This window comes from Jaculus jaculus, chromosome 6 (assembly GCF_020740685.1).
Source record: "Jaculus jaculus isolate mJacJac1 chromosome 6, mJacJac1.mat.Y.cur, whole genome shotgun sequence".
Taxonomy (NCBI): domain Eukaryota; kingdom Metazoa; phylum Chordata; class Mammalia; order Rodentia; family Dipodidae; genus Jaculus; species Jaculus jaculus.
Genome location: NC_059107.1, coordinates 145,737,369 through 145,747,001, shown reverse-complemented (window position 1 = coordinate 145,747,001; position 9,633 = coordinate 145,737,369). Strand labels below are relative to the sequence as shown.

At 41.0% G+C, this 9,633-nt stretch overlaps 1 long non-coding RNA gene across 1 annotated transcript; it reads right to left on the bottom strand.

Annotated features, from left to right (window-relative positions):
- Nucleotides 1-2,483: 2,483 nt before the first annotated feature.
- LOC123461595 lies at nt 2,484-8,033 on the bottom strand. Its single transcript, XR_006637734.1, has 3 exons — nt 7,988-8,033; nt 5,637-5,775; nt 2,484-3,107 (listed from the first exon to the last, which is right to left on the bottom strand). It is a non-coding gene; the product is annotated as an uncharacterized LOC123461595 (long non-coding RNA).
- Between the last annotated feature and the right edge of the window lie 1,600 nt (nt 8,034-9,633).

The following is a 9,633-nucleotide window of genomic DNA, read 5'->3' as shown; positions in this document are numbered from 1 at the left end:
AAGTGAGTCAGAAATAAAACTTGGAAGCAGTGGTACTTGGACTGACCAATTGAAAATGTATCAGCGACCTTTCAATCTCTGTGACAAAATGCTTGAGATAGTGAACTTAAAGGAGGAAGAGTTTATTTTGGCACAAAGAGTTAAAAAAGTTTCACTTCATGGCTGGTGGCATCCACTATTTTTTGGAGCCTGCAGCTCAAATACACAGCATGGCATTAGCAAATGGTGGGTAAGGCTGGTTGACTCATGGTTTCACGAAAGCAGAAAAGAGAGAAAGAAGAAGGGTAGGGGTCCCAGTAGCCCCTTCAAGGGGATGCTCTCAGGGACCTAGGATTCTTCCACAAGGCTTTCTACTATGAAAGTTTCACCATTTTCTGATACCACCATAGGCTGAGGGACAAGTATTTAAGACATGGTCTCTGAGAGTTGCTTCTCCAAACTCCAGCAAGCCCCAATCCTTATTGCTAAACTTGGCTGTCATAACGGCTTTACGTAGCTTTGACAAGGCCATTTTCTTCAGACCAACCCTGACTTTGTTTGGTTGGATTTAATGTCCCTGATCTGTTAGCCAGTGGCTCAGTCTGTTCTGCCTCTAAGTGTCCAGTTCCTGAGTGATGTTGTTGGCCTGCCCTCTGAGGCCTCTGGCTTTAATTCTGTTTGTGGTTTTGCTATCACAATCCTGGTAAACAGGGTGATAGTAAATGTTTAACAAACTGCCCACCCCAATCCACCCAGACAAATGGACAGCCCTGATTTGTAATGTTTGCTTATTTCCATGGTATAAATATTCGCAGTAAGACTGATGTCAAGCTACCCATGTGATGCCACTAAGCACACAATTGTGGGGTGCTCCCTAGTACATCATGTAGTATTTCTACCATACAAAATCGATGAACACAAACACCTTAAGAGCATAGCTAGTAATGCATGAGAATGTAAAAGTGTGAAAAATGTAATTTTCATATAGAATATCTCTCTCCCTGAAGGTATTCCACGACAGTAATGTCTCCTTTCTCTTTCCAGAGAAATATTGCTGATAATGCACAGTGAAAATAATTAGGAAACAATGGGCTCTGTGTACTTACTGTATTTTTGACATGATTTTCTATCTGTCAAGATTCAGTTTGCTTCTCTTTCCCCTGCTTCAGCCCCAACTAAGCTAAGTACATTTCTTTTTAAAGATGTTTTATTTATTTGCATGTGTGTGTGTGCATGCATGTCTGTGTGCACATGTGTATGCCAAGGCCTCTTGCCGCTTCAAAGAACATCAAACTCACCATCCTCCATCCTCTGAGGGTTATGTGGTTGGCCCGGGAATTGAACCCAGGTCAGAAGGCTTTGCAAGTGCCTTTAACAACTGAGCCATATTTCCCATTTCTGAAAAATGTCTCACTCATAATTCAGAGGTTTTCTGCAGGTGTTTCCTCTATTACAAACCCTCTTTTCCAAGGTCTGTCCATTTGGAACCTTCCCATAATTCGGTCCTCAGTTCAAACATTATCTTATTCAATAGTTCCTCCTTCTACATTTAACATTTAACCAGCTTTCTCCAAACAGTCTCTTATAGTACCTGTCCGGCAAACTATTTCTTCTTGGTTATGATCAGGGCTAGCTTATTTTCCCCTTTGGTGCATGTGTTTGATGTTCATGTACCAAATAGAATGTGAAATCAATGGGAACAGTAACCCTGGCAATTCTGATGATCATCCCTGTCTGGAACAGAAATAGTTTCAAATATTTGTTGAGTGCATGAGTGCACAAATGAAACACCCAGTGATCTCACCCCGATGCTGCTGAGATTAACCGAATGCCATGGCTCCAAGGATACACATCATCTATGTTTATCTTTTCTCATTTAATCTGCCTTCAATCAAATGTACATGATTTACTAATTGATTTCATCATGGCTTGGTTTAATGCTCTAAGTTCTGCTATGAATTCCTGGAATAGCCAGCACTAAATATTATTCTAACTTAAAAAAAACAATATGACTTCATGTTATAATTGCATTTAGTGTGGGGGAGTGTTGGTTGATAATGACCCTCGGATTTCTGAGATCTTTGTAAAGAAAGATGCCGTAGAAATGAAATTCTGCAGAAACTGACTACAGAGTGGGAATGTCCTAAGTGTTGCAGCATGACATTGCCTTCCCTTCTAAATTCTGAAGAGGAAAGAGAATTTATCACATAGGTAAATCCTCCTTGGATGCCATTCTCTTGCATTCCTCATATATTAGATTTGGCTATGTCAGAACCTCAAGAATAATGGCTCTAAATAAATGTCAGTTTGTTTTTATTTTTCACCAAATCCCAAAACATCAGTGTAAGCCTGCTGAGTGATGCTCCATGATGCCAACTCGTCTTCTGTCTTGATCCTTCTTTCTTTTTTTTAAGTAATTTTATTTACTCATTTGAGAGAGAGAAAGAGAGAGAGAATGGACACTCCAGGGCTTCCAGCCACTGCAAACATACTCCAGACGCATGCACCCCCTTGTGCATCTGGCTTACGTGGGTCCTAGAGAATCAAAAAGGGATCCTTTGGCTTTACAGGCAAACACCTTAACCACTAAGCCATCCCTCCAGCCCTCTATCCTTCTTTCTGTTTGCTCTGAGAAGCTTGGCTCACATTTGTAAATGTATCTCCGAATCCAAGATGACAGCTCCTACTTCAACAGGATTCTTGCAACCCAACCTGCAAGAAGGAGAACATGAAAGGTGAGCTGGATATGTCCAAGCTTTTCTCCCCATCAATTGGCCAAGCAGTTCTTGCATATCACAAATAAATGGGAGGCATATTTGCCATCCTTCCATAAAATTCGCTAGTAAGGAAACAATGAGCTGAATTTATGGAGTCAGTTCAGTACTCAGGATGCAGGGGCAGCATGACTCCCACTGGTTTCATTTCACTGGTTCCTCTCATCCCCAAGTCGCATCAACATCAACAGAGAATGGATCCGGGTACAGGCTGAACACAGAGCAGTTGTGCTTCGCAATCAAAGATCCCTGAGCTCTGAAGATCCTGATGGTACATGAACTGATGGTAACCTTTTCATGCATCTTTCCAAGGTCAGACATTCATTTTCACCCTACATTATCAGCAATATTTCTCTGGAAAGGGAAGGGAGACATTATTATCATGCAATATCTTCAGGGATGGAGATATTCTGTATGAAAATTACATTTTTTTCACATTTTTACATTCTCATGCATGTAGATTTGATTTTTATTTCCCTCCATTCCCATGTCTTTATTTCCCTCTTCTCCCACTAATACCTTCTTCTTCCCCATCCTACCTTCATGTCTTTTTTTTATGAACTCATTGAGTTAAATTACAGCTTTTGTATGATCATAGTTGGAAGGTTACTTACTGTGGAAAGAACCATAGCACTGATGAGCCTGATATCTTCCCCCACATTTCCCAGAAACCATTAGCTTCACTGGCCAGTAAATTGCTCTGTGACTCAAAGGGAGAAACCATCTCTAGCTTCCAAGGCTATTTGTTGTGCAAGTATCCTTCATAAAGGTGTCTGAGACATGTAGAAATGCCATGGAAATTTCTTACCAATACTTCCTCTTTTGAAATTCTGCATAAATGTATGAGGCTAGTTATGTATTTAACAAACTATCCAGTTCTTTTGGATCTTACAAACCTCATGACTAGTCTAGCAGTGCATTAGTTGCGATTGTTTTCTCTCCTCTGTTTTGGACTTTGATACTCTCTCTACAGTCTGTGCTAAGAGATAACAAAAGCCATTCTGTAAACCTAGGCTTTGCACTTTAAGAGGAGACTAGGAGACTACAACGAGTAACTGAAAAGAAAGTTTTATTGAAAAGACATTTTATAGTGAGCTTTGGTGTTTCTTTTTTCTTTTCATCGGAAGAGGAAGAGTGCATCTTGCCTCTTCACCTATATCAAATTAGGGAGATCAAAAAGAACCTGCCAGAGAGCTCAACATATGTTCTCTGGAATTTGTGGGATGTGGAAACTGTGCCCAATTCCAGAATAAAGGCAAGATACTAGCCAGTTTCTTTGAACATTGATCATGGACAGAAAGCCAAAGTAAGAACATATTGAACTCTACATTAGGGGGACAAAGGTGCACTGTAAAAAAAAAAAAAAATAAGATGTATAGCAAGATGACTTCACAAGAGACAATTTATTATGGAATAAGTCTGAGTCCAAGAGTATCACCCTGGGTTCCTGAATTATGTTTAATATAAGCTTCCATGTTGGAAGGTGTCTGGAAATGGCTTAGTGAGTAAAGTGCTTGCAAGCATGAGGACCTGAGTTTAGATCTCAAGCACCCATATAATAATAGAAAAAATGGCATGGTGGTATACACCTCTAATCCCAGCACTGGGGCTGCAGAGACAAGAAATTATCCAGGGCTTGCTGGCTAGCTCCTCTATCCAAATCAGTGAGCTCAGGGATCAGCAAGAGACCCTGCCTCATCAAACTCAGGTGAAGAGGGACAGACAAAGGCACCTGATGTTGAATTCTGGCCTCCACACAAATGCATCCACATGTGCACCATCTACACACAGATACATGTGCAAAAACCTTCCCAAGCACATAAAAAGCTATGTCTGGGAAATAACTCAAGGCCCATATAAAACACCCCAGTATATAAATATTCAGATATTTATTTTTGGAACAGAAAACACCAATACTCCATTATAACTATTGGTATTTCTGTGAAGGTCACACACCTTACATAGCTCAGTGTACTTGGAGGTGGGGGTAGGTGCCAGTTAGAGATGAAGCCCTGATCCCTAACCTGCCTGATGTTCTCAAAAGTAAATGGCACAAGGGGGAGGAAGCCCAAGGTACAGACATTTGACAGAATAGTATAGAGAGAATTTACATTTAAGAGCTGGAGACTGCAGCCTGTTGGGCTCCTTCCCGCGCAGGTAGTGCCGAAAAACCACACTCACTCAGGAGTCTTTTCTAAGCAGGAACTCACTTCATTGTTACAGGCGGGTGTTTATATAATGTTGAGAACTAAGGCGGAGACTTTAGGGTGGGGTGAGATGTAAGGGCCAATAGCACACTGCGACCTTTGAGATGATTGGTTGTAAGCGCATGAGCGGGGACTCTAACTTCCTGTGCAGAAGTGGCAGGCCAGAGGCCATTTGGCCCCTAGCTGAGTTCTAAGTGCTCATGGGAAGGAATTCTAATTTCCTGTGTGGAAATGGCAGGCCAGAGGCCATTTGGCCCTGTGCTGAGTCATAGCTGGGCGGAGGCAGTTAGGCTCAGGAAGTTCCGCTAGGCCTCATGTCCGGGCCTCTCAAGGCTCAGCAGCAGCCTAGAAGTAGAGCACTTGTCTAGCACATGAGGGACCCTGGGCGCAGTCCCCAGTACTGCAGAACATTGCATGTAAACGTATGAAAATATGGCTTAAATTAAAGGCTATTTTAACTTGAACTATAGTGAGGCTCTTCCTACTATAGTGATGAGGATTTAAAAATTGAGTGAATTATTGTGGATGTATAAAGGTCTCCATATGTAAGATTTATCTTGGTCCCACTGCTATCAGTTCATTCAAGTTACTGGCTTGGGTGGGTAATGTTCAGCCTAAGAAGGTTGAATGTGTTGGGGGGGGGATTCTTTAGGTATAAGGAGAGATCATGCCATACCGTATTTATCCAAGTGTGCAGTGTTGTGCTTGAGCCAGGCGAGAGTCTGTGCAGAGCTCCTGTGGCTCCTGCTCAGTGGGCAGAGAGAAGCAGGGAACCCAGCCTCCATGACGTCTTGTATTTTCTCAGATGTTTTCGCCTGTGATATAGAATATCCTAGTGAAGACTTCAGGTTGGAAACTCACCCTCTGCTTGTCTTAAACAACTGGATGACTTTGTTGTGACTACTGACTCAGCACACTGACTTGGTTCACCCAACTGATGTCTGGTCTTCCTTTGAATCTTAGCTTGTTAGCTTTTGTTGGTGTTGACACATACCATCTCACATTGTGTTGGAAGAGGTTTAGCAAAAGAAAGGTTTATATTCAGAAAACAGACAGCAAATCAGTTGAACCTGGTTGTAGATACAAAAGAAAACTGAGAATATCTCAAATACCTTGATTTGAATAACATACTCACTTGAATAATTTACTCACTCAAATAACATACTCATTCAAACCCTTAGGCTATTGAGAAAATTATACTCAAAATGTCAAACTGAATAATAGTGAAAACACAAAATGTTACTTATTAATGGAACACAGGTACAGCAGTGCTGAGAAATAGTTTAGTTTAAAAAAAGCATAATCAGCAAGCAAATAAGGCTGAAGCATATGTGCTGAGTGTTCAACCCAAGAAGTCGGAAGAAGCCTGACAAACAAACTCAAAGAAGGAAATCAGGATGAGCAGAAGGAAATCAATAAAAGAGAAACCACACGAACACTAGAGAAGAGCAGTGTCATGCAATGCTGACTCAGTCGACAGACCTGGCAAGCTGAGAAAACACACAGACACATGAACTACAGGGTGAGGAGGACAAGCACGTCATGAACAAGCATGTGTTCACCTCAAGGCTCCCTTGAGAGACTGAATGAGAAACAGAGTACCTGAATAAGCCCCAATTTCAGACCCAGTGTATTTAAGAGGGCCAACCAAATCCATAAGAAACAAATGCATTCTGTCTTCTGTGGGCTATTATATCAATTATAAAACAGAAGCAGCTTTATAGCTTATTTTTAATAGTTTTATTTATTTATTTTAATATTTTATTTATTTATGAGAAAGAGGCAGATAGAGAATGTGCATGCCAGAGCCTCTAGCCACTGCAAATGAACTCCAGATGCATGCACCACCTTGTGCATCTGGCTTTACGTGGGTACTTGGGAATGAAACCTGGGTCCTATGCTTTGCTGGTGAATGTCTTAACCATCAAGCTATCTCTCCAGCCTAATAGTTTTATTTTTATTATCTTTGTGTGTTTATGTGAATGTGCGTGTGTGTGTGTGTGTGCATGTGTGCATGTTTATGCCATGGTGCACATGTGAAAGTCACCCTTCCATCTCATTTGAAGCAGGTTTCTGTTGATCTCACTCTGCTGTTGTGCTTTGGTATACTCATCATGAGAATTCTCCACTCACCACCTCCTATCACACCATCAGCATGCTGGGATTACAGAAGCTTGCCATGGCTTCAGCATTTTTAAGTGGGATCTGAGGGGTGAACCTGGGTACTCAGGCTTGAGCAGTGAACGTTTCATCCACTGAGCCATCTCCTCAGTCCACCTTACAACTTCTTATATAAGGCTACTGTAATCACCGCTTTGTAATCAGCTAAGGACATGCAAGTCATGACATTACCACTCCCCACTTGACAAGCATTTTAAAAACCTTTCTCATTGCTGAGACAAAATACCTGACAAAAGCAAGTTAAGGAAGGAAGAAGGAAGGAAGGAAGGATGGAAGGGGCTTATTTTGGCTTATTCTTCCAGGTTGTAGTCCATCATGAAAGCGAAGGGAAGGCATGAGACAGCTGGTCACATTGTGTTCATCATCAGGCAACAGAGAGTGTCGAATGCTGTTTCTTGACTCAGTTTTCCTTTTCTCATTAGTCTAGGACACAGCCTGTGGAATCGTCCTGCTTGTAGTTAGGTGGGCCTTCCTATGTCAATTAACCGCATCAATTTCTCACCGACATTCCTAGAGGCTCACTTTCTAGGTGATTCTAGATTTTGTCAAGTTGAAAAATTAATATAAACTATCACAACTGATAAACATAGAGGGAAAAATTATAATAAAATATTAATTAACCATATACAGTAGGGTACTAGAATGAATACATCATGAACAAGTAAGGTTTACTCCACAATGAAAGATGCTTTAATATCTGAAAAATCTATGAATTTAATCTTACGTGTTACATTATTAGTATTTAATCACATTAATAAATTAAGAAGAGGGCTGGAGAGATGAATCAGTGGTTAAAGTGCTTGCCTGTAAAGCCTAATGACCCAGGTCCGATTTCCCAGTACCCACCTAAAGCCAGAGGCACAAAGTAGCACATACATGTGGAGTTCGTCCACCACTTCTGGAGGCCCTGGCATGCTCATTCTCTTTGTCTGTCTCTCTCCTCTCTATATCTGCATGCAAATGAATAAATGAAAATATTTTTAAAAATAAATTAAGAGCAATATTTCATAATATTGTCAGTGGATGCAGAAAACGATTCGTTAAATTCAACATTTCATTGTGAAAACAAGCAGCAAACCTCAGCACACTAGAGATAGAGGGGTTTTCAAATGTGATGATGGTTGCAACACCTCCATCAATAACGGTGGCTGCATACTGAGAGATACAGATAATCAGAGGGCTGGATGCCCATTGAAGAGCATTGCTAGACCTTAGGAACACAGTTGAAAGGAAAAAAGAAAAAGAAACAAATCCACAGAATATTCACATACTAGAATCAATGTACAGTGCAACATCACATAAGCAGGAAAACACAAACATGCACTCACATGAACACAGAACACCAAACATATCAGAGAAGTTGAACTTTGGGAACGTTTTAACATTTTGATTCCTAAAGTTAAAAGAGAAACTGGACAAGCCAAGGAGGAGAAGGGACATGCCTGGACTCATGGTTATGATTAACTCAGCCCTCTGCACATGAGGTTAAGTAGACGTTGATCAACTAGTGATGGTTGGGAAATCTTCAACTTTCAAATCAGTTAAGTCAGCTCAAAGACTGCCAAGTACTCAGCAGCTCAGCTTGCAACATGGGGGCCACTGCTACATAGGTGTTAACACAACCCAGTGGTCCTCAGGCTGACTGAGTGACCATTCCTAGAGTTGCCCTCTTGCTTGAATTTTCTTAGCACCTTCCACTGCTCTTCTCCTTATAGTAACAACTATATTCCATCTGATCGTCTACAAAACTTATGTCACAAGCAATCACATGCTAAATCAGCTTTTACATCTTCTTTATTATCTAGGCAATATTTATTTAATAATCGAGATTATAAGGCAGTCCATGAGGTGCATTATAAAGGTCTACAGGAGGATAATATACAAACATATCTTAAAAGGTTGAAGAAATATTCATTATGCACATGTTTTGCAGAATTCAAGACGTGTATTTTGGCTGCACACATGGTTCATAATCATTGGAGATATTCTTGCTTCTCAGCCAGTAGGGGTGAGTGGATCATTTTCCTTACTAACGTCCCTTTAACAATCCCTTTCTATCCTGCCTCAAGCCCATCACTAGCTTTGATCTGAGATATCATAAAATAGCCTTCCCAAGTCTATCATCACACATAGATGAACCTTCAGTAAGTTGCCTTATAACAGAGACGAGGTGCATTAGTGCCAGTCACAAGGATCAGCGTCATCTGCTGCCGATGGACTCAGACATGCCCACCATGTTTAATGTTAGTTTCTAATGCCCACAAAGTAAGACCAAGGGAGTCAGATACAGCTGGCTGGACTGTGTTTATAAATACAATCTTCCTGGAGCATTGTCTCTGTTATTTATTCCCACCTTGCCCATGGTTCCTACCACAACATCAGAGTTGAGTAGGCACAGGTGTTAAGAGAATTTCATGCTCTGTAAAGAGGGAAATATATGGACTACACAGACCTTTCCAGACAATTGGCCAACTTGCTTTGATCCTGGTCAC